The sequence below is a fragment of the Pipistrellus hanaki genome, assembly GCF_964339955.1.
Source record: "Pipistrellus hanaki genome assembly, chromosome: 9".
Taxonomy (NCBI): Eukaryota; Metazoa; Chordata; class Mammalia; order Chiroptera; family Vespertilionidae; genus Pipistrellus; species Pipistrellus hanaki.
Genome location: NC_140511.1, coordinates 26,033,743 through 26,055,326, shown reverse-complemented (window position 1 = coordinate 26,055,326; position 21,584 = coordinate 26,033,743). Strand labels below are relative to the sequence as shown.

General features: G+C 44.2%; 1 long non-coding RNA gene across 2 annotated transcripts; it reads right to left on the bottom strand.

The window, feature by feature from the left end:
- Window positions 1-1,611: 1,611 nt before the first annotated feature.
- LOC311628408 lies at window positions 1,612-15,986 on the bottom strand. 2 transcript variants are annotated; one of them, XR_014796021.1, is made up of 3 exons: window positions 15,846-15,986; window positions 13,596-13,706; window positions 1,612-5,018 (listed from the first exon to the last, which is right to left on the bottom strand). It is a non-coding gene; the product is annotated as an uncharacterized lncRNA (long non-coding RNA). The 2 variants fall into 2 exon arrangements; XR_014796022.1 differs by lacking the exon at window positions 15,846-15,986 and adding an exon at window positions 14,779-14,907.
- Window positions 15,987-21,584: the final 5,598 nt, after the last annotated feature.

Below are 21,584 nucleotides of genomic sequence, written 5' to 3'. Positions count from 1 at the left end.
GCAAGGAGCTGTGGTTATGGGGTCTATAGTTTGGGTTTGGATGGGGGATTCACATTTGGAACCCAGTTACAAAGAGCTTAACGTCCCCAAAGCTGAGAGGGCCAGCCAGTCTGGTGGGTGGACCCATGCCAGCAGGGAATTGGTGACTAACCTGGGAACGCTATAATTTGCTTATCAGTAATCATCATGTACTCTGAAATGCCCATTTTTATCAAGTAAATTGTCTCTTAATGGCTTCCTGAGAGCATTGTGCTTACTGACTTGCAGCAGCAGGAGGAGCAGAAAGAAGAATGCTGGGCTGCCAGGCCAACATGACACCTCCAAAGAGAGAAGCAGATTGTACCAGCCACCCGGAGGGCAGCTGGGGCTGAATGCACGCTCAGGGATTTGTCCCCAAGTCTAACATTGTCTTACTGAAGACGGTCCAGTTCAGTGGCGTCGAGAGGAAATTATTGGGGCGTCAGGTTTCATCATGGGGTATTTGTCAGCTGGCATTTACAGCAAATTATTGGTTGTGACTGTGCCTCAGTTTCAATGTGAGTGGCTCTTTTAGAAACACTCTGCTCTGTACAATTTTGGCTGTTTCTCACAAAGGTATCCTGTCCATCTGGTCCTGCAAAGGTAGTAAGTCAGGCATGCAGCTCTGTTAACTCTGAAGGAGGACTTACCTGACACAGGAGTTGAATGGTCTGGGTTGTCCGACAGTCCCCTTTTGAAAATGAAAAAGAACACCCAAGAAATGACTCATTCTTCCTCAGGCTATCTCCCAGAGGATATAGCTGACAGTTGGATTTAGACAAGGAAAAGATATAGACAAAAGCTATTCAGTCAGTACCTTCTCTGTGGAAGCTAGATATAGACCACATAGTCCAGACTTGTTCAATGACACTGAACATTCACTGAACACCCATCCTAGCCAGGCAATGTGCCTGGTGCATAGGGTGAGGGACGGAGAAATTTCTTTCTCATGGAGACACAAAATGGTTAACCACCAGCATGATGCAGAATCAAGCACATGCAAATAAAGGCTTTGGGCAGCAAAACTAGAGTTACAATGAATTTTGACCTGTGACAATCAGAGACTATCCTATCTGGCTGTGATTTAAAAACACACACAATTTTTGGGGGGAGGGGAGGTCCCTGACTGGGAATCAAACTGGTGACCTTTTGGTGCATGATATGATGCTCAACCAACTGAGCCACACTGGCCAGAGCTTAAAAGAAAAAACAACAACACACCTTTTAACAGGATTTCTTCTGGATCCTGCTGGTTTCACAAAATATTTTGACAGTTACAAATATTGTGGGTTCTTTTTTTTTTTTTTTAATTGATGTATAATTGACATAACACTACATGGTTTCACTCATATGTGGGATATAAAACTGAAACTCATAGGCCCAGATAACAGCATGGTGGTTACCATTGGAGAGGGAGTGAAAGTAGTAAAGGGTAAAGGGAGCCACATATATGGTGACGGAAGATGATCTGGCTTTGGGTGCTGGGCACACAGTGCAATGTACAGTTTGTACCTTCTGACCTTCACCATTTCACTCACTCCCACCCCCTACCACTGGCAACCACCAATCTGTTCTCTGTATTTATGAGGTTGGTTTTTTGTTTTTGTTTTTGTTTTTGTTTTTTTAGATTCTATGTATAAATGAGATCATATGTTATTTGTCTTTCTCTGACTTATTTCACATAGCATAATGCCCTCAAGGTCCATGCATGTTATTATACAAATGGACACTTAGGCTGCTTCCATATCTTGGCTATTGTAAATAATGCAGTAATGAACATGAGTCAGTGTGTTCATTTTCTTCAGATAAATACACAGAAGTGGAATCATAAGGTAGTTCCATTTTTAATTTTTTGAGGAACCTCCGTACTGTTTTTCCGTAGTGGTTGTTATTTGGCTGTGATTTGATGTGAGTGAGTTTGGAATAGTTCCTCAAGGCCAGAAGATACTCTCTGAAAGCCAGTGGATGGGCCTGTGGTTTTGGAAAGGCAAGACTGCGCTGATGGGGTTGCCAAAGCTGTAATGAGTTAGAGCGAAGGCCCCTACACTCCCATTTTAGACTCTTACAGAGAAGCTGCATGGCGTTTGGGTGGGTCCTGAAGCACGGACGGCAGTCACATGACCAGGATTTCTCACCCACAACACTATTGAGTGCTGGACAGTTAGTTCTTTGCTGTGGGGACTGTCCTGTGCATTGTAGGATATTTAGCAGTATCCTCGGCCTCTCCCCACAGGATATTAGTAGCATGCCCCACCCCAGTTGTGATAACCAAAGATGTTTCTAGACATTGCCAAGTGCTCCCGTGGGGGCACAATGGCCTCCAGTTGAGAACCACTGGCTCAGCTGGAGGTTAGAGGAAAATATGCTTTAGGCAAAAGGGTTCCTTTGGCCGAATATATGGAGGCATTACTCTGCCCAGGTATGTCATGTAATGGTGTCCATGGCATGGTAAGGAGAGGGATACAGTGGGCAGAAAGGCTAGAAAAATAATTTAGAGCCAAGTTACAAACTTGCTAACCATATTGCTAATCAGTTGGACTTGATTTTGCAGGTAACGAGGAGAGCATGAGGTTTGGGAAGAGGTGGGTGATAGGAGGAGGAACCTGGCAGGAGTACAGGGATTGGGATGAAGAGGGAGAGAGTGAGGGCAGAAGAGGGAGGTAACATGAGCTCTGAGGAGAGGGAAATGGTAATATTGGACAGGATATGAGAGATGCTAATGGGGGACATTTAAAATGGTAACAATAAGGATGTGTTGGGAGGAACCAGAGAGGAATCAGATGAATGAGAGGGAGATTATTGGATAAAAAGCATATCATTCACCTACATAAGGAGATTTGGAAAATAAACCCTAGCCCTAACTGATTTGGCTTAGTAAATAGAGCGTTGGCCTATGGACTGAAGGGTCCCAGGTTTGATTCTGGTCAAGGGCATGTACCTTGTTTGTGGGCACATCCCCAGTATGTGCAGGAGGCAGCTGATGGATGTTTCTCTCATCAATGTTTCTAAATCTCTATCTCTCTCCCTTCCTCTCTATAAAAAAATCAATAAAATATATTAAAAAATTAATAAACTCTAGCAGTGGACACATCACAGGTTGCTTCTATATCTTGGTTATTGTAAATAATGCTACGATGAACATTGAGATGCATATATCTTTTTGAATTAGTCATTGGATTTCTTCAGATAAACAGGGTACATGTATATAAATGGGATATTACTCAACCATAGAAAAGTACAAAACTTTGCCATTTGCAACAATATGGATGGACTTAAAGGGTATTAGGCTAAGTGAAATAAGTCAGGCAGAGAAAGACAAATACCATATGATTTCACTTACCAGTATATGTAGAATATAAAAAACAAAACAAATGACCAAATTAAACATAAACAAATTCATAGATACAGAGAACAAATTGATGGCTGCCAAATGAGAGGGGGGTTGGAGGGATGGGTGAGAAATGTGAGCGTGGTTTAAAAGTATAAATTGATGGTTACAAAAATAGCCATGGGGCTATAAGAAATAGCATAGAGAATATAGTCAATAATATTGTAATAATATAGCAGTATCCTTGGCCTCTACCCACAGGATATTATGTCAGATGGGGACTAGATTTATCAATGTGATTACTTCATGAGTTATATGAATGTCTAATAACTGTGTTGTACACTTGAAACTAATATAATATTGTATGTCAACTATAATTGGAAAATAAGATTTAAAAATATCATAAAAAAATAATTCTAAAACCCTATTTCTGTGTGTTCCTTCATGTGGGTACACAGTAGTCAGTCAATAAATTATTTTTTTTATGGATCTTGAATGACCAGTTATTGATTCAGGGGGAACAAGTCACCTTTCAGTAATAGGGAAAAGACAAAGTATAATAATGGCAACAACAGTAATTTAGCACTTACTGTGTGCCAGGCATTTTGCACACTATTTCATTTAATATTTGAACTATCATAGGAGATCGGCAGCACTTTTGTTTCCACCCTTGAGATTATTTCATTGGTCCCATATTTATTGACTAATATGGCGGGCACTATTTTAGGGACCTAGGATATATCAGTGAATAAAACAGAGAAAGAGCCCCTGCTATTGTGGAGGCTAGGCTTTAGTGGGGAAGCTAAAATGAAAATACTAGAACTTAGTGAGATGAGATAGCCTGCCCATTTGCACAGATAGTGAGCACTGGAGTGAGAGGCAGACAGCAATGTGCCTGTCGTGGATGGCCATGACCAGGCTCACAAGAACCCCCAAGTAGACATCAGTGGAAATCTCTCTAACAAGGCAGGCACAGAAGAGGAAAGATGGCCGGGTGCTGGCACATAAGAATTCTAAGGCCCATTACACAGATATGAAGACAGGAAGTATGGCTTCCTGAGTGACAGAATTATTGGATTACCTGGAGTGCATGTAGTTTCTGGATGCTTCCATGACTGGGGATATGTCAGCAGTGCATTCATAGGGCCATGCAGGTCTGATCAGGTGCCTGATTTCTGGTTAATTGCCAAGACACCAACTTTCAGTCAAGAGTCCATAAGAAATAAGGAGGTCAGTGGAGAGCCATGTCCATCTCCCTTAAACTTTACCTACTTTATACATTTTACATAAGTGAGCTGCCCTTGGAATTAACCAAAATAATATAAACAGTAACTTAAGTCTAAATGCATCATTCTTGCCCACATTGGAGCTGGGACCAGCCTCTGTACTCTGGTCCAACTCATTTGCTTAAGGTTTTCTGACCACATTCCTTCCCCGAGTCAGTTGAGCAGGACAGAGCTGTTTTTGCACATTGGGTGGAGGCTTTGTTTATTCTCAAGCAGGGAGGGTAGATGAGCTTTGTCTCCTGGGCAGGAGGAGGTATTACATGGCACGGTGCAGGCCTCAGGGGTCTGTGGTCTGAGGATTTCACCTGTGACATAACAATCCCAACCAGCTTCTTCTAGAGCCATGGCCTCAGTTCATACTGGTTGGCGGTGTCCACTGCCCAACACTAGGGAGAAAAAAACAAAAAACACCTATTGAACATAGAATGCTCAACACCTGACCTAGTAAATATAAAACCTCAGGTGAAGCAATGATAAAAAGTTTGTTCACAAAATAAGTCTGGAGTGGGCTTTAGTTATATAACCCAGGCTTGACAATATCACCAAAGACCTAGAATATTTGATCCCTTTTCTCATCTACGATGCCACATTGAGATTGACTTCATCTTCAGACTGGTGACAAAATAGCTGCTGCAGTCCAGGCCATCAATCCTGGGCCAGTACTGACAAGAGGAAGAAGAATAATTTTCATTTCTTCTCTCTCTCTCTCAACTAGGAAACTTTCCCAAATGACTCCTAGCAGATTTCACCCTTACTTTAATTGGTTAGAACTGAGTCACATACCCATTCCTAAACAAAGCCTTGCCAAATGGAATCAGGTTACTGTGGTTGGCTACCAGGGTTGGCTTATAGACAAACCAGAGTCACCATCTGTAGCTGGGATTGTCGACAGCTTCCCCTGAAGCACATACCCATGTGAAAGGGGGTGGATACCTGAACTCAAACTCATTCCCTGCTTCTAAGGAAGAAGAGAGGGGAGCCATGGTCTCAGATAGGCAACCAAGAGAGTTCTCCACAGCTTATCATCTGGCTCCCACAGGTTCAGTATTATCTGTACCTTTAGAGAGGGGAAACAATTTATCATTGTGACTTCCCTACTCAGCCCTACCCTGGGGCCCCCACAGTTGAAACATTTGGAGTGTGCCAGCTGGAGGCCTATTTTTTTTTTCTTTTTTAAAAATGCTAGTTATAACCTTTATCTTGTATTTAGGAAAGGCCTTTCTTTCTATAGCTCCAGGCACTTTACAGACTCTGCCCAGAGAATATTATCTTTTATTGGTGGAGGTAGTATGAGGGTCACCCCACCCTGAAGGACCAATCTGGAGACAGCCTTGGTTCTCCAACAGGAGTGACAGGCCTGGAAGGTCTGAGACTCCCTGTGAGGGCTCTGGGTGCAGGGGTGTGGTCTGCTAACAAAGGCTTCCTTTGTGCTGACTGGAGTTTCTGAGAAAAGTTAGCTCCCCAGCAACCTTGGAGAGGTCAAGTGGATTAGAAATGCTGAAATCAGTATCTGTCTATCTTGTCCTTATGCTCATTTGTTCCCTCACCTTTGGGCAACACTATAGGTAGGCCATTAGATGCTTTTAAGAAACTTTCAATCTCTTTCTTCTCTGTGCTGACCACAATGCTGGGTGTTGGATATATAGCCATGAACAAGACATGGTTCCTACCTTAAAGAGCTCACAGATTTTTGGAAGAGAAAAATTGAATAACAACACAGTGGGATCAGTGCTTTAGTCCTTCCTACTGGTTGGGAACAGTATTTCTAAGAAGAGCTGCTCTTTTTGTTTGTTTTGTTTTTAATATATTTTTATTGGTTTCAGAGAGAGAGAGGAAGCGAGAGAGAGAGAGAGAGAGAGAGAGAGAGAGAGAGAGAGAGAGAGAGACAGAAACATCAATGATGAGAGAGAATCATTGATTGGCTGCCTCCTGCATGATCCCCACTGGGGATAAAGTCAACAACCTGGGCATTGTAAGGTTTGGGTTGCAGGAAACTGACCACCAAGATATTTTAAAGTAAAGTTTATTCCCCAGTAATGAGCGGGACTCATTACGGAGGCAGAGAAATCAGAATTGAAGGAGTTGGGGAGGGGGGATGGACCCAGCTGGACTGCCTCCTGGACATGGAGGATCAGCAGCACGTGGCTGGTCTGGGGGTCCTTTTAAGGGGAGGAACAGGAGAGGGTTGGACCCAGGGCAGAACAGGAAGGGGTGGGCTCCAGGACACTTTGGCACGCATTGATTGATGGCTCAATGTCTTGGAGATGTCTCTGTGACAGATGCCAGTAATGTCATAACTCTGCCCACCAGTTGGGAAGAGGGAGAACCTTATAGGCATATGCCTTAAGGGGGAATAAAGCCATGAACCCCTGGTTCATAGGTTGATGCTTGACCACTGTGTCACACTGGCTGGGCAAGAATTGCTCTTCAAACTGAGATTTAGAAACAAGGAGAAATAAAATATGGCCTGTTTCCAAGAAAGACCATGTCTTAACTGAGATTTCTTGCAGTTTGAGGAGCATTCATTTCATAGTGCTGATTTTAAATCACTTTCGAGGAAAAGCATAGCTGGCCAGATTAATATAGAAAATGGTAGATTAAGTAATCTGCAGGACTCCTAAGAGCTTTTAATAAATGTACCAATGATAACCATGAGTCTTTAACAGAGATGTCAAGTGTACATTTCCCAATCATACGTGACCACAAAATCCTTTTCCCTCCCTCTCTCACAGATGAGTGATTTTAATGCTGAGAATTTAGAGCATTGTAGCTGAGTTGAGATGGTGGGTCAGAGGGACAATCATAGTTATGCTCTAAAAAGTACTGAGGCAAGTTTTTTATATAATAGTTATGTTTGTTTTACGACCTACTTACATCATATAGTGAACACTATGGTCTTACAAATAATTAAACTCATCTAATTATAGTAAAACTATTCTCACCATGAATGGTTTAGCAATGAGCATGTGGCCCCAACTTCTGGCCAATGGGATCAGAGGGGAAGTATGCCAAGGATTTATGGGGAGGGTTTCCTGCGATGAGAAAGAGAAAACCGTAAGAGGCAGCTGCTCTTCTTCCTCTGGGTATGTTCTCTCTGAATAGGATGGCTGGAACTGTAGAGACATCTTGCCACCAGCAAGAGGAAGAAGCCAATACCAGATGGCAGAGTCAAAATCAAAGCAAGCTAGGTCTTTGGTGTCAATGTTGAGCTTCTGATTAACCACACCTGGAGCCTATTTATCTGTTGACTTGACTTCTTATTACATAATAATACATTTCCTTATCTTTTAACTAGATTGACTCAGGCCTTTCTGTTATTTACAGTCAAGAGTATCCTGGCTAATGACCTTTCCTATTTCAATCTTCTCAGCAAAATTTTTCCCTGGTGTATGTAGTCATTTTCTTGATGAAGGCTCTTGATTTGGACTCTCAGGGTGTAGGTTGAGTTGTCCTAGACTCAAGTTTCTGAGGCAGCAGGTGGCATTTAGTGATGCACAAAATCAAGACCAAGACTCATTTGGTTTAGGCAAATGGGGATGGTTGTGGGCTGACATTCTAGTAGGGCCGGTTACTCCATGCACTTGACGAGCTGCAGGTGCCTCGTATGGACACCAACCAGGCAGCTGGAACTCAGGGAGTCAGGGGCAGGAAGAGGAGAAGGTTGCTCTGCTGACTGTTCTGAAAAAGGCCTGAACTCTCACTCACGGGTCGGCATGGCGCCTGCCCCCACACATCCTCTTTCTATCATCACCTGGGTGATGTGGGCAGCACTTTGGCTGCTTCAACAACTTTCTCCCCAATTCCTCTTCCTTTGCTTTCTGCTCTTAGTGGTTTTATTACTTTGGCATCTCTTTTTAATGGTACAAATTTATTTTTTACATATTCAAGGCAATTTCTTCCTTTTTGTAAAGATCTGCTGACACGATTTATTGGAAATTGTATCCGTTAACATTTTTTTAACCATCTTAACCATTTTTAAAATGTATAGTTCAGTAGTGTTAAGTATGTTCACATGGTTGTGAAACAGATCTCCAGAACCTTTTCCTCCTGTGTCATGGTTAATTTTATACGTCAACTTCACCGGACTGTGGGGGTGTCCTGAATAAACATTATTGCTGGGTGTGTCTGTGAGGGTGTTTCCGGATGGCATTAGCATTTGAGTTGGTGGGTTCAGTAATAGACTGCTCTCCCCAATGTGGATGGGCATCATCTGATCTGTTGAGGCCCTGAACAGAACCAAAAACAGAGAAAGGAGAATTTGTGTCCTTCCTGCCTACATGCTTGAGCTGGGACATTGGTCTTCTCCTACCCTGGAACTGGAATTAAATCATCAGCTTTCCTGGGTCTGGACCTTACAGAAGGCAGCTCATGGGATTTTTCAGACTCTGTAATCATGTGAGCCAATTCTCTCTCTCTCTCTCTCTCTCTCTCTCTCTCTCTCTCTCTCTCTCTCTCTCTCTCTCTTTCTCTCTCTTCCCCTTTGCGAAACTGGAGTTCCATACCCATTAAACAACTCCCCTTTTCCCACTCCCCCAGTCCCTGGTTAACACCATTTTGCATTCGATGAATTTGATTACTTCGGATACCTCAGATAAAGGAAATTATACAACATTTGTCTTTTTGTGACTGGCTACTTCACTTAGCATAGTGTCCTTGAGGTTCATTTATGTTGTAGCATGGGACAGAATTTTCTTTCTTTTAAAAAGTCTGAATAATATTCCACTGTAAGGATATATCACATTTTGTTTATCCATTCATTCATCGATAGACACCACCAGGTGCTTTAGAGATCTTTGTATCTGTCCAGCTCTGTGAGGCAGGCATCTGCAATGGCTCAGGTGCGTTACAGCTTGGTGGGAGGACACTGTGCACCCCGCCACCACAGGGGATTTATTCCCAGGGCATATGGAACCGGTCAGAACCCCCAGAGCAGGTTCCGCTTGCCCAGAAGCTCCTGTGGACACCCCGGCTACCGGTGACTCTCTGCACAAACAGGTCCTTTCAGAGTGGGGAAAACAGCTAATTTCTTGCCCCACCACTGCCCTTTTATACTTGGGCTTACCACATCATCACCAAAAAGAAAACAAAACCCTAAACTAACAACCTTTGTATTTCTAGTAAAGAGAATGTTTGCCAACACTGGGCCCTCCTGGTTCTTGAGCCAAACAGCATAGTCAGGGGCAGAGAATGAGGCTCTTCGTTTTCTCTGGGAAGCCCATCTTCCTGCTGCCCACTGCTGGGAGCCGATTTAATCCCCTCTGCCATGGTGGCTCTAATACAGATGTTGAGCAGATAGTAAATTGAAGCTACTAAGCCTCCCAGAGGTTAAATATTTTGCCCAAGGTCAGCCTTTACTAAGAGGCAGAGATAGAACGAAGTGGCTGTGAGTTAAAATAGACATAATGCAAATGGGCAAAGTTCCTTATCACTCTGAGTTTCATTTTCACGTCTGAAACGGGGATGATGGTAACTACAAGGATTAGAAGTAATATATGTAAAGCACCGAGCACAATGCCTCTCGCTCCTGGTGGGTGGTCTAACTGCTAGCAATTATAACTGTGCTGCCTGACTCCAACCCTCTGAGCTTTCCTTGGAACAACAATCCCTCTCACACAGAATTGTAAAAGGGTTTTTAAAAAGGAGAAGAAGAAAAAGAAAAGAAAGAAAATCATTAAATTATCCATTCCCTCCAGGACCAGAAGCATTAGCCTTTGGTGATCCCGCCCCCCCCCCCCCCCATTCCCCCAATTCTTTCTTATTTTTTTTCCTATGAAGTATTTCTCCATAGTTCGAATCACACTGCATATAGGGTTTGTTTATTATTTCCTTTCCACTTTTCATCACATGCCAGGGCGAACTTTAACATCTACTTTCCTACCATTGGGTTTTGTGGGGACCAATAGCTCTAGAAATTAGAAGCCTCCATGGCAACAGCCTTTTGTGGAGTAGGAGAAGGGCCTCTCCAGGGTGGTAAGCAGGAGCTCACTAGATGTTTCCTCATTCCTTTGTGCTTTGAACTGTTGTTGTTGTTTTTTCCCCCAGAGCTGGAGCCATTCCTTGGCACATTGGTACCTTGCCCTTCACCATGACTTTGGACTCTTGAGTTTGAGGGCAGATGCTTCCTCCTTTGGGTCAGCTTTCATTTTCCCTTCTCTGTGCTCCTAGCTCCCTGGTCACCAGTGCCCCAGGCTCTCCAGTCTCATCAGCCTCATCTGCCACGCTGACACCTGGCTAAGTGTTTTTAACACAGCATGTTGCTATCACCTTGTGATCTTTTTCTTTTTAAAATACATTTTTATTGATTCTAGAGAGGAAGGGAGAGAGAGACATCAATGATGCAAGAGAATCATTCATTAGCTGCCTCCTGCATGCTCCCTACTGCGAGTTGAACCTATAACCTAGGCATGTGCCCTGACCACGTGACTTCCTGGTTCATAGGTTGACACTCAATCACCCAGTCACACCTGCTGGGCTCACCTTGTGATATTAAAAAAAAAGAAAAAAAAATTTAACTTTTTAAAATTAGAATTTACGTTAAACACTATTTTGTATCAGTTTCAAGTGAACAGCACAGTGGTAGATAATCACACACCTTACAAAGTGCTCCCCCCATACCTTCAGCACCCATCCAGCCCCACCATAGTCACCACACTGTTGACCATATTTCCCACGTTGCATCCCACAGCCCCACGGCTATTTTGTAACTACCTGTCTACACTTCTCAATCCCTTCACCTTATTCACCCAAGGCCCCCAAAACCCCTTCCCTCTGGCAACCATCAGCCTGTTCTTTATATCTATGAATCTGTTTTACATTATTCTCTAGAATCCACATATAAGTAAAATCATATGGTATTTGTCTTCCTCTGACTGACTTATTTACTTAGCATAATGTCCTCTAGGTCCGTCCACACTGTCACACATGGTAAGATTTCATTCTTTTTTAGGCCAAGTACTATTCCATTCTATATACTGTATGAACTCCCCGCCCCCCCCCCCCCCCCCCGGCATGGATAGATTTATTTTTTTAAATAAACAAGTGAATAACATTTGAATTATTCATACTTTTCATACAATACCTAAATATCTTATAAACCCAATAAAAAACATGAAGCTAGTTATTATGTTGTTGTTGTTTTTTTCTTTAAGAAAATCCTGTCTTTTGTGACTTTTTTTTATTGTTTAAAGTATTACATATGTCTCTTTTTCCTTCTATCAATTCCTCCCTGGCCACTCCCATCCCCCAGGACAAACCCCCACTGCCCCAGTGTCTGTGCCCATTGGTTATGCTAATATGCATGCATATAAGTCCTTTGGTTAATCTTTTACCTCCTCCCCACCTCCTCCCCTGCCTTCTCTCTGAGGTTTGACAGTCCATTGGGTGTTTCTCTGTCTCTGGATCTATTTTTGTTCATCAGTTTATGTTTTCCATTATATTCCACAAATGATTGACATCATGTGATATTTATCTTTCTCCAATGGGCTTATTTCGCTAAGTATAATGCTCTCCAGTTCCATCCATGCTATTACAAATGGAAAGAGATCCTTCTTTTCCACAGCAGCATAATATTTCATTCCAGTTTTTCAATCCATTCATCTGCTGATGGGCACTTAGGCTGTTACCAAATCTTAGCTATTGTAAATTGTGTTGCTATGAACATAGGGGTGCATATGTCCTTGCTGATTGGTGTTTCTGATTTCTTGGGATATATTCCTAGAAGTGGGATTATTGGGTCGAATGGGAATTCCATTTTTAGTTTTTTGAGGAAACTCCGTACTGTTTTTCCACAGTGGCTAACCAGTCTGCATTCTCACCAGCAGCGCATGAGGGTTCCTTTTTCTCCACATCCTTGCCAGAACTTGTGGTTTGTTGATTTGTTGAAGATAGCCATTCTGACAGGTGTGAGATGATACCTCATTGTTGTTTTGATTTGCATCTCCTGGATGATTAGTGACTTTGAGCATGTTTTCATGTGTCTCTTGGCCTTCTGTATGACCTCTTTCGAAAAGTGTCTATTTGCCCGTTTTTTGATTGGATTGTTTATCTATGTAAGTGTCTATCTGCTCATCTATTGATAGGCACTTGGGTTGCTTTCATATCTTAGCTAATGTAAATAATGCTGCAGGGAACCTCGGAGTGCATTTACCACCTTTTGATCCTTCACCCTCAACCCCCCGGTGATCACCACCAGATTCTGCCTTAGCTCCCAGTCTGCTGAACCGCACTGAAGCATGTTCTGCAGTTATGTTAACGGAGGCCACACCAAACCCACGCTAGCCTTAGCTGGCCTCTTACTGTTGGGCAGTACCTGGACCTGTTTCTCAAACACCAGGAGCAGCATTTTGCTCCAAACGTCTCCATTACACTCAGCCTCCAGTCCTGCTCCCGAAGCCAACAAAAGGATTTCTCTTTCACAGAGAAAACAAAGGCTCATGGGATGCTTCCTCGACTTTGCTCTTCTTTGTCTCAAATTTCCTTGTATCTTTAGAATCCCTTTCTCCTCTGTGATCTGAGACAAGTTCTGTTTGATTTCTCTCCCCTTCTTTTTGAAGACTATTCCATGAATCACTCATTTCTTTGATGTCTAGCACACCTATCTTGGCTGTTTTCCCCCCCCAAATATGCACAAATCTCTTCCATACTCAAAATAAAACACAAAACAACAACAACAACAATAATAAATAATAAGCTGTCCCTTTAACGCTGCTTCCTCTTCAAGTCATTTCTGCTTTCTGTCAGCAAAGTGGCTAACTGATTAGGCCATCACTATATGTACCTTGGTTGTGCACATCCCCAGTGGGGGGTGTGCAGGAGGCAGAAGATCGATGTTTCTCTCTCATCGATGTTTCTAACTCTCTATCTCTCTCCCTTCCTCTCTGTAAAAATCAATAAAATATATATTAAAAAAAATACCTCTCACTTGTGATTTCAGACCTCCTATGGCAAGGTACTTAACTACCTACCTTTCCATTCTTGTCTTTGACTTTCCAACCTTGAAGGTCAATGTCTATGGACCACATCATCAAGGCTCTTCTGCACTTTGAATTCTGGGTCTGTTCATCCAGTTGGGAGTTCTGGCAGGAGATCAGAGGGAGGGCAGAAGGTAAAAATCAGAATAGTTATCTTCTAGTTTTCCCTCTTCAAGGTCTCTGCAGGGTGACTATATCCCTCAGCCAAAGGTCATTGCTTATCTTGAGGTGGCCTCTATATGACTTTCTATCCTTCCAGATTCTGGCCACTTTGCCCTTTCCTTATCCCTAGGCCTCAGTTCATGAGCCCTCTATTGTTGTTAGCCTGCATTCTTCCTATTGCTAATCCTACTCTCTGCCCACAGCATTGTAAATAGCCCTTTAAAAAGGAACGCCCCTTGGATCGTCCTAAATAGAGTGTACCATACTTTTGGGTGCCTTGACTGATACAGGGTATGATGATAATAGTTATTACCTTAATAGTAAGCTCTTAATAAATGTTAATTCTTATTAGTAGTATTGCCTCCCATCACTTAATTTTTTATTTTTTAATTTATGTTTTAATTGCAGTTGACATAGAAAATGATATAGTTCAGGTATTCTCATCACTTCTTACTTGGTCTTCTACTCTGTAGATGATCTGGATGGCGCACTTCCTCATAGTACTCCGTGTACTTTCTCACCACCACACCTTAAAGATGCTATTTTGGCTTCCAGGAAGCCACCCCCTTTCCTTTCCTACTCATCACAGTCACAGCCCAACTAAATGCCATCCTGACTGATAAACTTCTTCCCCAACAAGATGCCACTGTGTCTGCCTCTGACTCCCCAGAACCCCTTCTACACCTCTCTCTCTGAACACTTTCTGCTTCCTCTGAGGCTTATGGGAGTCCATCTGTGTCATTTCTTCCACTATACTGCTAGCTCCTTTAAGGCAGAGATTCAATCAAAAAAAAATTTACTTTTTCTTCTTTTTCAATACTTTGCCCTTAACCAATCAAAGAAAACTTACTACTACACCTTCCCAGAGCCACAATCTATTCTCCAGAATGTAGCTGATTTTTACAACCAGCCAGAATGATTAAAAAAACAAAAATGACTCCCCTTAAATCGTCCAATGACTTTCTTCTGCACTTGTGAATACAAAGTCAGGTAGTCTGACCCCAACCTGCCTCACCCATCCACCAGGGTCTCAGCTTGTTTCTGCACTAGGGCCTTAGGCTATCAGCCGTCCTTGCTGCCTGGAGTGGTCTTCCTTCAGCGACCTCCTGGACGGGCTCTTTCCTGTCACTCAGACCGTAGCTTTCGTGTCTGAGAGGACTTTATGAGTTCTTCGTTTATTCTTGAGAAACCATTAAGTCACTCCCCGTGTCACCACACTATTTACATTTTTTACATAGCACTTCTGTTTGTCCTTTCTAAAAACAGCTTTATTGAGATAGACTCTACATTCCCTAAGATGCATTTAGTTAAAGTACACAATTTAATGGATTTCAGTATATTTACAGAGTTGTGCAACCATCACAATAACCTAATTTTAGAAGTTTCCGCATGCCCCATTAGCAGCGGAGCAGGGCTCATCCTCCCCAAACTCACACTCCCACCTCTACAAACCACTCATCTGCTTTCTGTCTCTAAAGATGTGCGTGCTCTGGGATCTTTCAAACACGCAGGACCCCGTAATATCTGACTGGCTTTTCTCCTCTAGACCAGTGGTTGGAAAACTCATTAGTCAACAGAGACAAAACATTACAACGACTAAAATTTCGAGAACCACATTTTTTAAACTTAAACTTCTTCTAACGCCACCACTTCTTCAACATAGACTCACCCAGGCCGTGGTATTTTGCGGAAGAGCCACACTCAAGGGGCCAAAGAGCCGCATGCGGTTCGCAAGCCGTGGTTTGTTGACCACGGATCTAGAGTAACATTTCTGAGGTTCATCCATGAGGTGATAGGAGCACATTTTTCCTTTTTGGTTGCCAAATGCTGTTTTACTGTGTGGCTATGCCCCCTTGGATTTACTTTTTCATTTGCAAACAGCCATTGAGTGGTTACCCGTTTGCCCTTATTGCTTGTTTTTCTGCCCTTTCAATGGAAGAAGAGATGGGGCTGGTCTGCACCTGTCTCATTTGCTGCTATGACACTGTGAGCACATTCATGAGAGTGGGACCATGTCACTGGGACATGAGTGAGCACACTGAAGAGCTGGGATATACCAGGGAGAGGAGTGGGCTTCTATACCTGAGTCTAGAATGGCATCTGGCACAGATTGTCCTCGAACAATGTTCTCAGAGTGACAGGCTGTTACGTGGCGGGCAGTGGGTGGCCGTGACTCTGCTGTCTGCCCCGTGCATGTCCCCATCTCCACCGGGTAGCATGGAGTTACCTACTCCCCAGGCCAGAGCTTCAAGTGGCTCAGTGGCCCGCTACAAGGGGAAAGCAGGTCTCAGCAGAGAGCAGGAAGCCACTGTGGAAGCAGAAGCAGAAACGAAGGCGGTCAGAGACAGCACCGGGCTCGGCTCCTGGAGGCCGGATCCCATGGCTCTTCCTCTGGCTCTGAGCTTCTTCAGGATCTTCCCAGGCAGACGAGTCAATAAACTCCTTTGTTGCTTTGGCCGGCTTGGCGTGGCGTCCTGTTAGTTGCCACAGAGAGAGTTCTGATGACTACACTTCGCTTCTACTCACCCAACTGGTCTGGCCACAGTAACACATACGAGTTGTCTAGGGTTTCTCAGGTGAGAAAGTATTTTCACACTCATTATTTCATTCCACCTTCGTATAGAGAGAAAAAACAAAAACAAAACAAAACAAAAAAACCCTCACAAACCTAATTTTAAATCTGAGGAGACCAAAGACCAGAGAGGCCGAGTGATGGCTTGAGGTCACACAACTTGCACATCTGGGCCTTGAAACGGGGGCTCTGGCTCCGCATTGCATATTCTTTGCCACAGCCGCAGCCCTTAACGCAGGCTCTGGGAGGAAGGGCCTATGCTCCTGGGTGTTTGGTTGCATGCCTGGCGGTGCCTAGTACAAAGCCTGAAGTGTTTGCTGAGCAAATGACTGGATTCATTGGGCCGGGTTAAGTGGCCAAAGCAGCAAGACCACCAACAGGTGCCTTGGAGCCAGCGCTGAGGTCTCCTGTGACCTGAGAACCTAAAATAGAGCAGAAGAAGGGAAACTGCCGAAACACATTACAAGGTGAAAATCAAACACTCAGCACTTAGCTGGAGCCAGATGTGAGGAGAACACCACGGGGCCCTGTCCCCCTCCTCCTTCCACTCTGGTCCCACTTTCCTCCCAGCTCCGAGCCCCAGGGTGTCCATTACAGATCAGTCCAAACTGTGAAAAACAGCGTCACTTGTCAAGGACCTTTTCTGCATTCTGCCTGATACCCAAGACAGGCCTCCGGAGACAGGCATTAATATCAGAACCCAAGAAAGATCGAGAAGAGAGATTGTGACATTAGAGCTTCTGTCCCCAATTCCTGCCCCTTTCTACTCGCTCCTCCTGCCACAAGCTCTTTCTTTAAGCTTCTGCCCTCTCATCTAACCTCTGCCCCACAGATTCATTCAACATACTTCAAACTGTTCATGTTTTTCCCTCTGTCTCCCTCCTTCTCTGCCTGGAAAACTCGTATTTATCCTTCAAAGCCCAACTCCAAAGCTACCTCCTCTAAACCTGTTCTGCAGGATTCTCTCTGCTCTGAGCTTCCATAGTGCTTTATAAACACCACCGTGTAGCAATGCAAGCTGCCTGCATGGCTCCTGCTCTGATTCTTTCCCCGCCAGGAAAGCCTGTCTCTGTCCTGTGAAGCTTGGCCGCCCAGCCCGGAGCCCAGCACCTGCACAATAAATAAACACGTGCTGAAATCTCATGATCAGAGGCTCTCCCACCTCTCCTGGGATGAAAGCCTGAGATTGCATGAAGGGCTGAGTCCATTCAAGAAAAAATTATTGAAATTCCCTTTCAAAAATGTCTCTGACATGATAATGTGGACGAAATCATTAGTAGCATAAGCAGGCAAATCAGAGGTCCTTTACTTAGAGAACCTCTCTGGTGATAGGTTATTCCCTGCAAATAGTGCAGAGAAAAGCTCTTTCATTGTCCTGTCCTGGTTGCTCCCTTAGATGGTGAAGACCACTCTTTTGGTTTTAAGTTTATGGCAAATAATGTAGGAGGGATGTACCCAGGTTGACTGTATTAGATTGAGAAGGCTGCCCTAATGCAGTGCCACAAACGGTGACTTCAAGAAATGTAATAATGCCTCACAGTTCTGGAGGCTGGAAGTCCAAGATCACGGTGTGGGCAGGGTTGGTTCCTCCTGAGAGCAGCGAGGGAAATCTGCTTGTGGCCTCTCGCCTCGATGAGGATGTGCTGGCCATTGGGAATGCTCCTCAACTTTCAGGTGCGCCGCCTCGCTCTCTGCTTCATGCTCACGTGGCACTCTCCGTGTGTGTGTGTGTGTGTGTGTGTGTGTGTGTGTGTGTGCCTCTGAGTTCCCCCTTTGTATAAGGACACCTGTCATGTCGCATGAGGGCCCACCCTCATGACCTCACTTGAACTCGATATCCCCTGTAAAGACTCGGTCTGTAAACCAGGGCACTTGCGGAGGTAGTGGGGGCTAGGACTGTGACGTAGGGGTTTTGGAGGAACACAGTTCAACCAGTTCAGAACCCAGAGTCCTGAAGCCAGCCTGGCAGGAGCACAGAAGGGAACGTGATTTCCAGTGAAGTCAGTCCCTCTGCTCTGAGTCCATCTCCTGGGGCCTAATGGCTTCATTGTGCTGCTGGAGAATCTCAGAGGAAGAGCTGCTAGGAACATTCCAGAAGACCCATGTGGATAGTGATGTAACCTGCTCTGTTTCAGGCCCTGTCAGGGCAAATGAACCTGCAGTGCTGGCGACAGGCAGGGAGAGATAAAGTGAGAGAGTGAGGAGCAGAGGGACAGGAAAAAAAAAAATGTACTTCTAGTTGGAGGCAGATTTTTCCATGAAGGTAATGAAACTTAAGCTTCAGGGCTTTCCTTTCAGGACCCTGTATACTTAATTTTGAATTCTTTTTTTAAAAGAGGGGCTTGACCCCCAAATGAACTAAAATCCAGGCTCCTCAAACCCTGGATCTGCTCTGCCTTTAAGAAAAATTTTTGGACTGTCTTTGTAGCTCAGAATGAGATGTAAGAATTACCCCTGTTATTTGTGAACAGAAAGTCCCTCACTTAACGTCCTTGTTATGTTCTGTGATTAAGCAAACCAATGTATAATGAAAGCAGCTTTACCATAGGCTAAGAGATGTAAGCAAAGTTAGGTTCCTGTAGCATCTTAACAACATTATAATGAAATGACATTGAACAAAATGACATTGTTTAAGGACCTGGCATACTCCGGGCTTGCCTCCCCATGTCTTGCCTAAATCAAATAACTTGGCTACCAAGTCCCACATAAAGCTGATAGTGATTCCTCTTACCCATCTGCCCCATCTAGGGATTTCACTTCCCAGCCCCACTGAGGGGCAGCTTCAGAGCATCAGTAGAGCCAGCTGGTCCCTTCAATCGATTCTGAAATTAGCATGGGAATGCCCCCAGAGTGAGGATGCCCACTGGAGTGAGGGTGGTCAAGGGAAGTTCTGGGGGAACGGCTGTTTTCCACCTACTCCTCAGAGGGATGAGCTGACCTGGGCTGGATGACAAGCTCATTGACACCCGGGCCCGCCTCTGCCTTCAGCTTTCCTCCAGTCAGCAGAGGTGCTGAAATTGCTAAGAACAAAGTGTCCTTTAGGGAAGTGCTACTCTGCACACCCAGCAATTTCCATTTCTTTGGGCTTTGCCGTGCCTCCCTCAGTTTCTGTATTTTTCCCTCCCGCCGTGTGATTGCAGAGCTGGATGCTGGTGGCGCTGCTCTTGGCAGGGCTGGCTCTTCATTTGCAGGTAATTAACTTGGCAGAGATGGTGGTATTTAATAGCTCAGGCTGATTGATCAAAATGTCAGCTACCTCATTTCTTAGAAATGTTTTATGTGTGTTGTATTTTTTTCTCCTAAGCACACAGTGTCTATTTGAATTTCCCTCTCTCTTTGATGAGCTTTATTTGTACCATTCAGGCAGGATAATTAATGTCTTCCATCATCACACAACTCATATCCCAGTATTTCAAGAGGCCTGGTTTTATGGGCCATCAGGATGAGTATATTTACGGGTCTGCCGCTTAGGGATTGGCCATAACTTTTGCCTGCACAGGCTGACATTATTCTACTCTTAAAAGGACTATGTGAGAGGGCTTAAAAAAGGTTAGTTACTACTTCAGACTTCTAAATAATCCAATCAGATGGACATTCAATGATTGCTCAGTGATTGGATGTTACAATGGCGTGAGAAATCTCATTTCAAATTAACTAGTTATTTATGAAGTCTAATCAACTCTGTAGGCAGGCCTTAAGAAATAATTATCTCCATTTTGCTGATGAAAGATTTGAAGTATAAGGAGCAAGTGGCTTGCTCAACCTTGTATTGACTCAAGTATATAAATCACAGAACATGAATGAGATCCTTAGTTGGGTACTTCTGATCTCAGGCTAAGAATGGGAGCATATTGTAAAGCAGACCAATAAAAGAGGTAGGAATATGTGAAGAGGAATGTGACCATGGGACAGCCATGGCTCATAGACACTGGAACCTTGAAGGCCATTAGGAATCCACAGCAGCTCCAAAGACTCCTTCAAACTCTTATTCTTACAATAGCAGAAGGTCTGGGTTCTTTGGTTTTCTGCTATCAATGTGATTCACTGCTCTCCAGGTATCTTTTCTCTCTAAATCTGACCATTTCTCTGTATTTGACCACCTGATGGAAGCTCATCATCCCACCCCACCCCAGTTCCCAGTTTGAATAGGACTTTGTAAGTCACAGACCAGCCTCAGGAGTAGTTCTACTGGGGTCTATGATTTAATCAGATATGACTTTGAATCAGACAGCCATGTGATACAAAAGATGGTCACCCCATTCAGGTTACAACCAGGCAGAGGTGGTGGGTGCCCTAGGCGGGGACAGCTGGAAGAATGGGTACTGTGATTGACTGTCAACTTTACACAACACACTAACCTAGCCAACGGTATTTTCCAGGGTAGGTGATAATTTATGTCAACCATGCAGCAAAGGGACCAATGTAATTCATCTTCTGGCTTCTTTTAAGAGAAGGGAAACTGAAGATGGTTGGTGATTGTGTCCATTTGTGGGACCTATTTAGAAGACGATAGGAGACCTCAGACTCAAAGGAAGCACGAAGAACGCGAGGAAAGAACACGGCTATCAGTGAGAGGGTTGATATTTGTGGCATTTCTGCAGTGACATTATGTAGTGAGTGACTAGATGTAGGTCCCCAGGACATATAATTATTCACCGCAAGGCCTCCAGCAAGACAGTTCGTGGCTCCAAGCCTGGTGTGTTGCTATAAAACAGGAGATGATAATACCATATGCCACCTACCTGTCTCTCCCGGGGTGTCTGAGGACAAGTTAACATTTGCACTGTGCTTTGAAATTCTGGGATGAAAGGTTTGAGTAGACTACAAAGAGGCATTGTACTTGGCCATTTTCATTTGGTCATGAACCACTGTTGGATTCTTGTCTGGGGCCCAGCCCGGCAGACACGGTGGAAGGATGGAGGAGAGGAGATGGAGGCACTGAAGGTCGTGCCCAGGGTCGATGGGCTGCTCCCTCAGGGGAAACCCACACAGCAGAGAAGGTGCCTCGCCCAGGAGATTTTCTCTCTGATAAACTGAGAGGCGTGGGAGCTGTGGCTTGACTTGTTTCTGATTTGCAAAAATAAGTCCTCAAAGCAGCAAGATTGGCCCGAGGGCAGCTTCTCCCTGAAGTCTGGGGAGAGCAGAGAGCAGGCCAGGCTCTGCCTTGCTCATCCTCACCTCCCTCCTTACCCCCACCCGGCCTGAGGTGAGTCTCTAGACAGAGGCGGGGGCAATGCTTGCGGATGGTC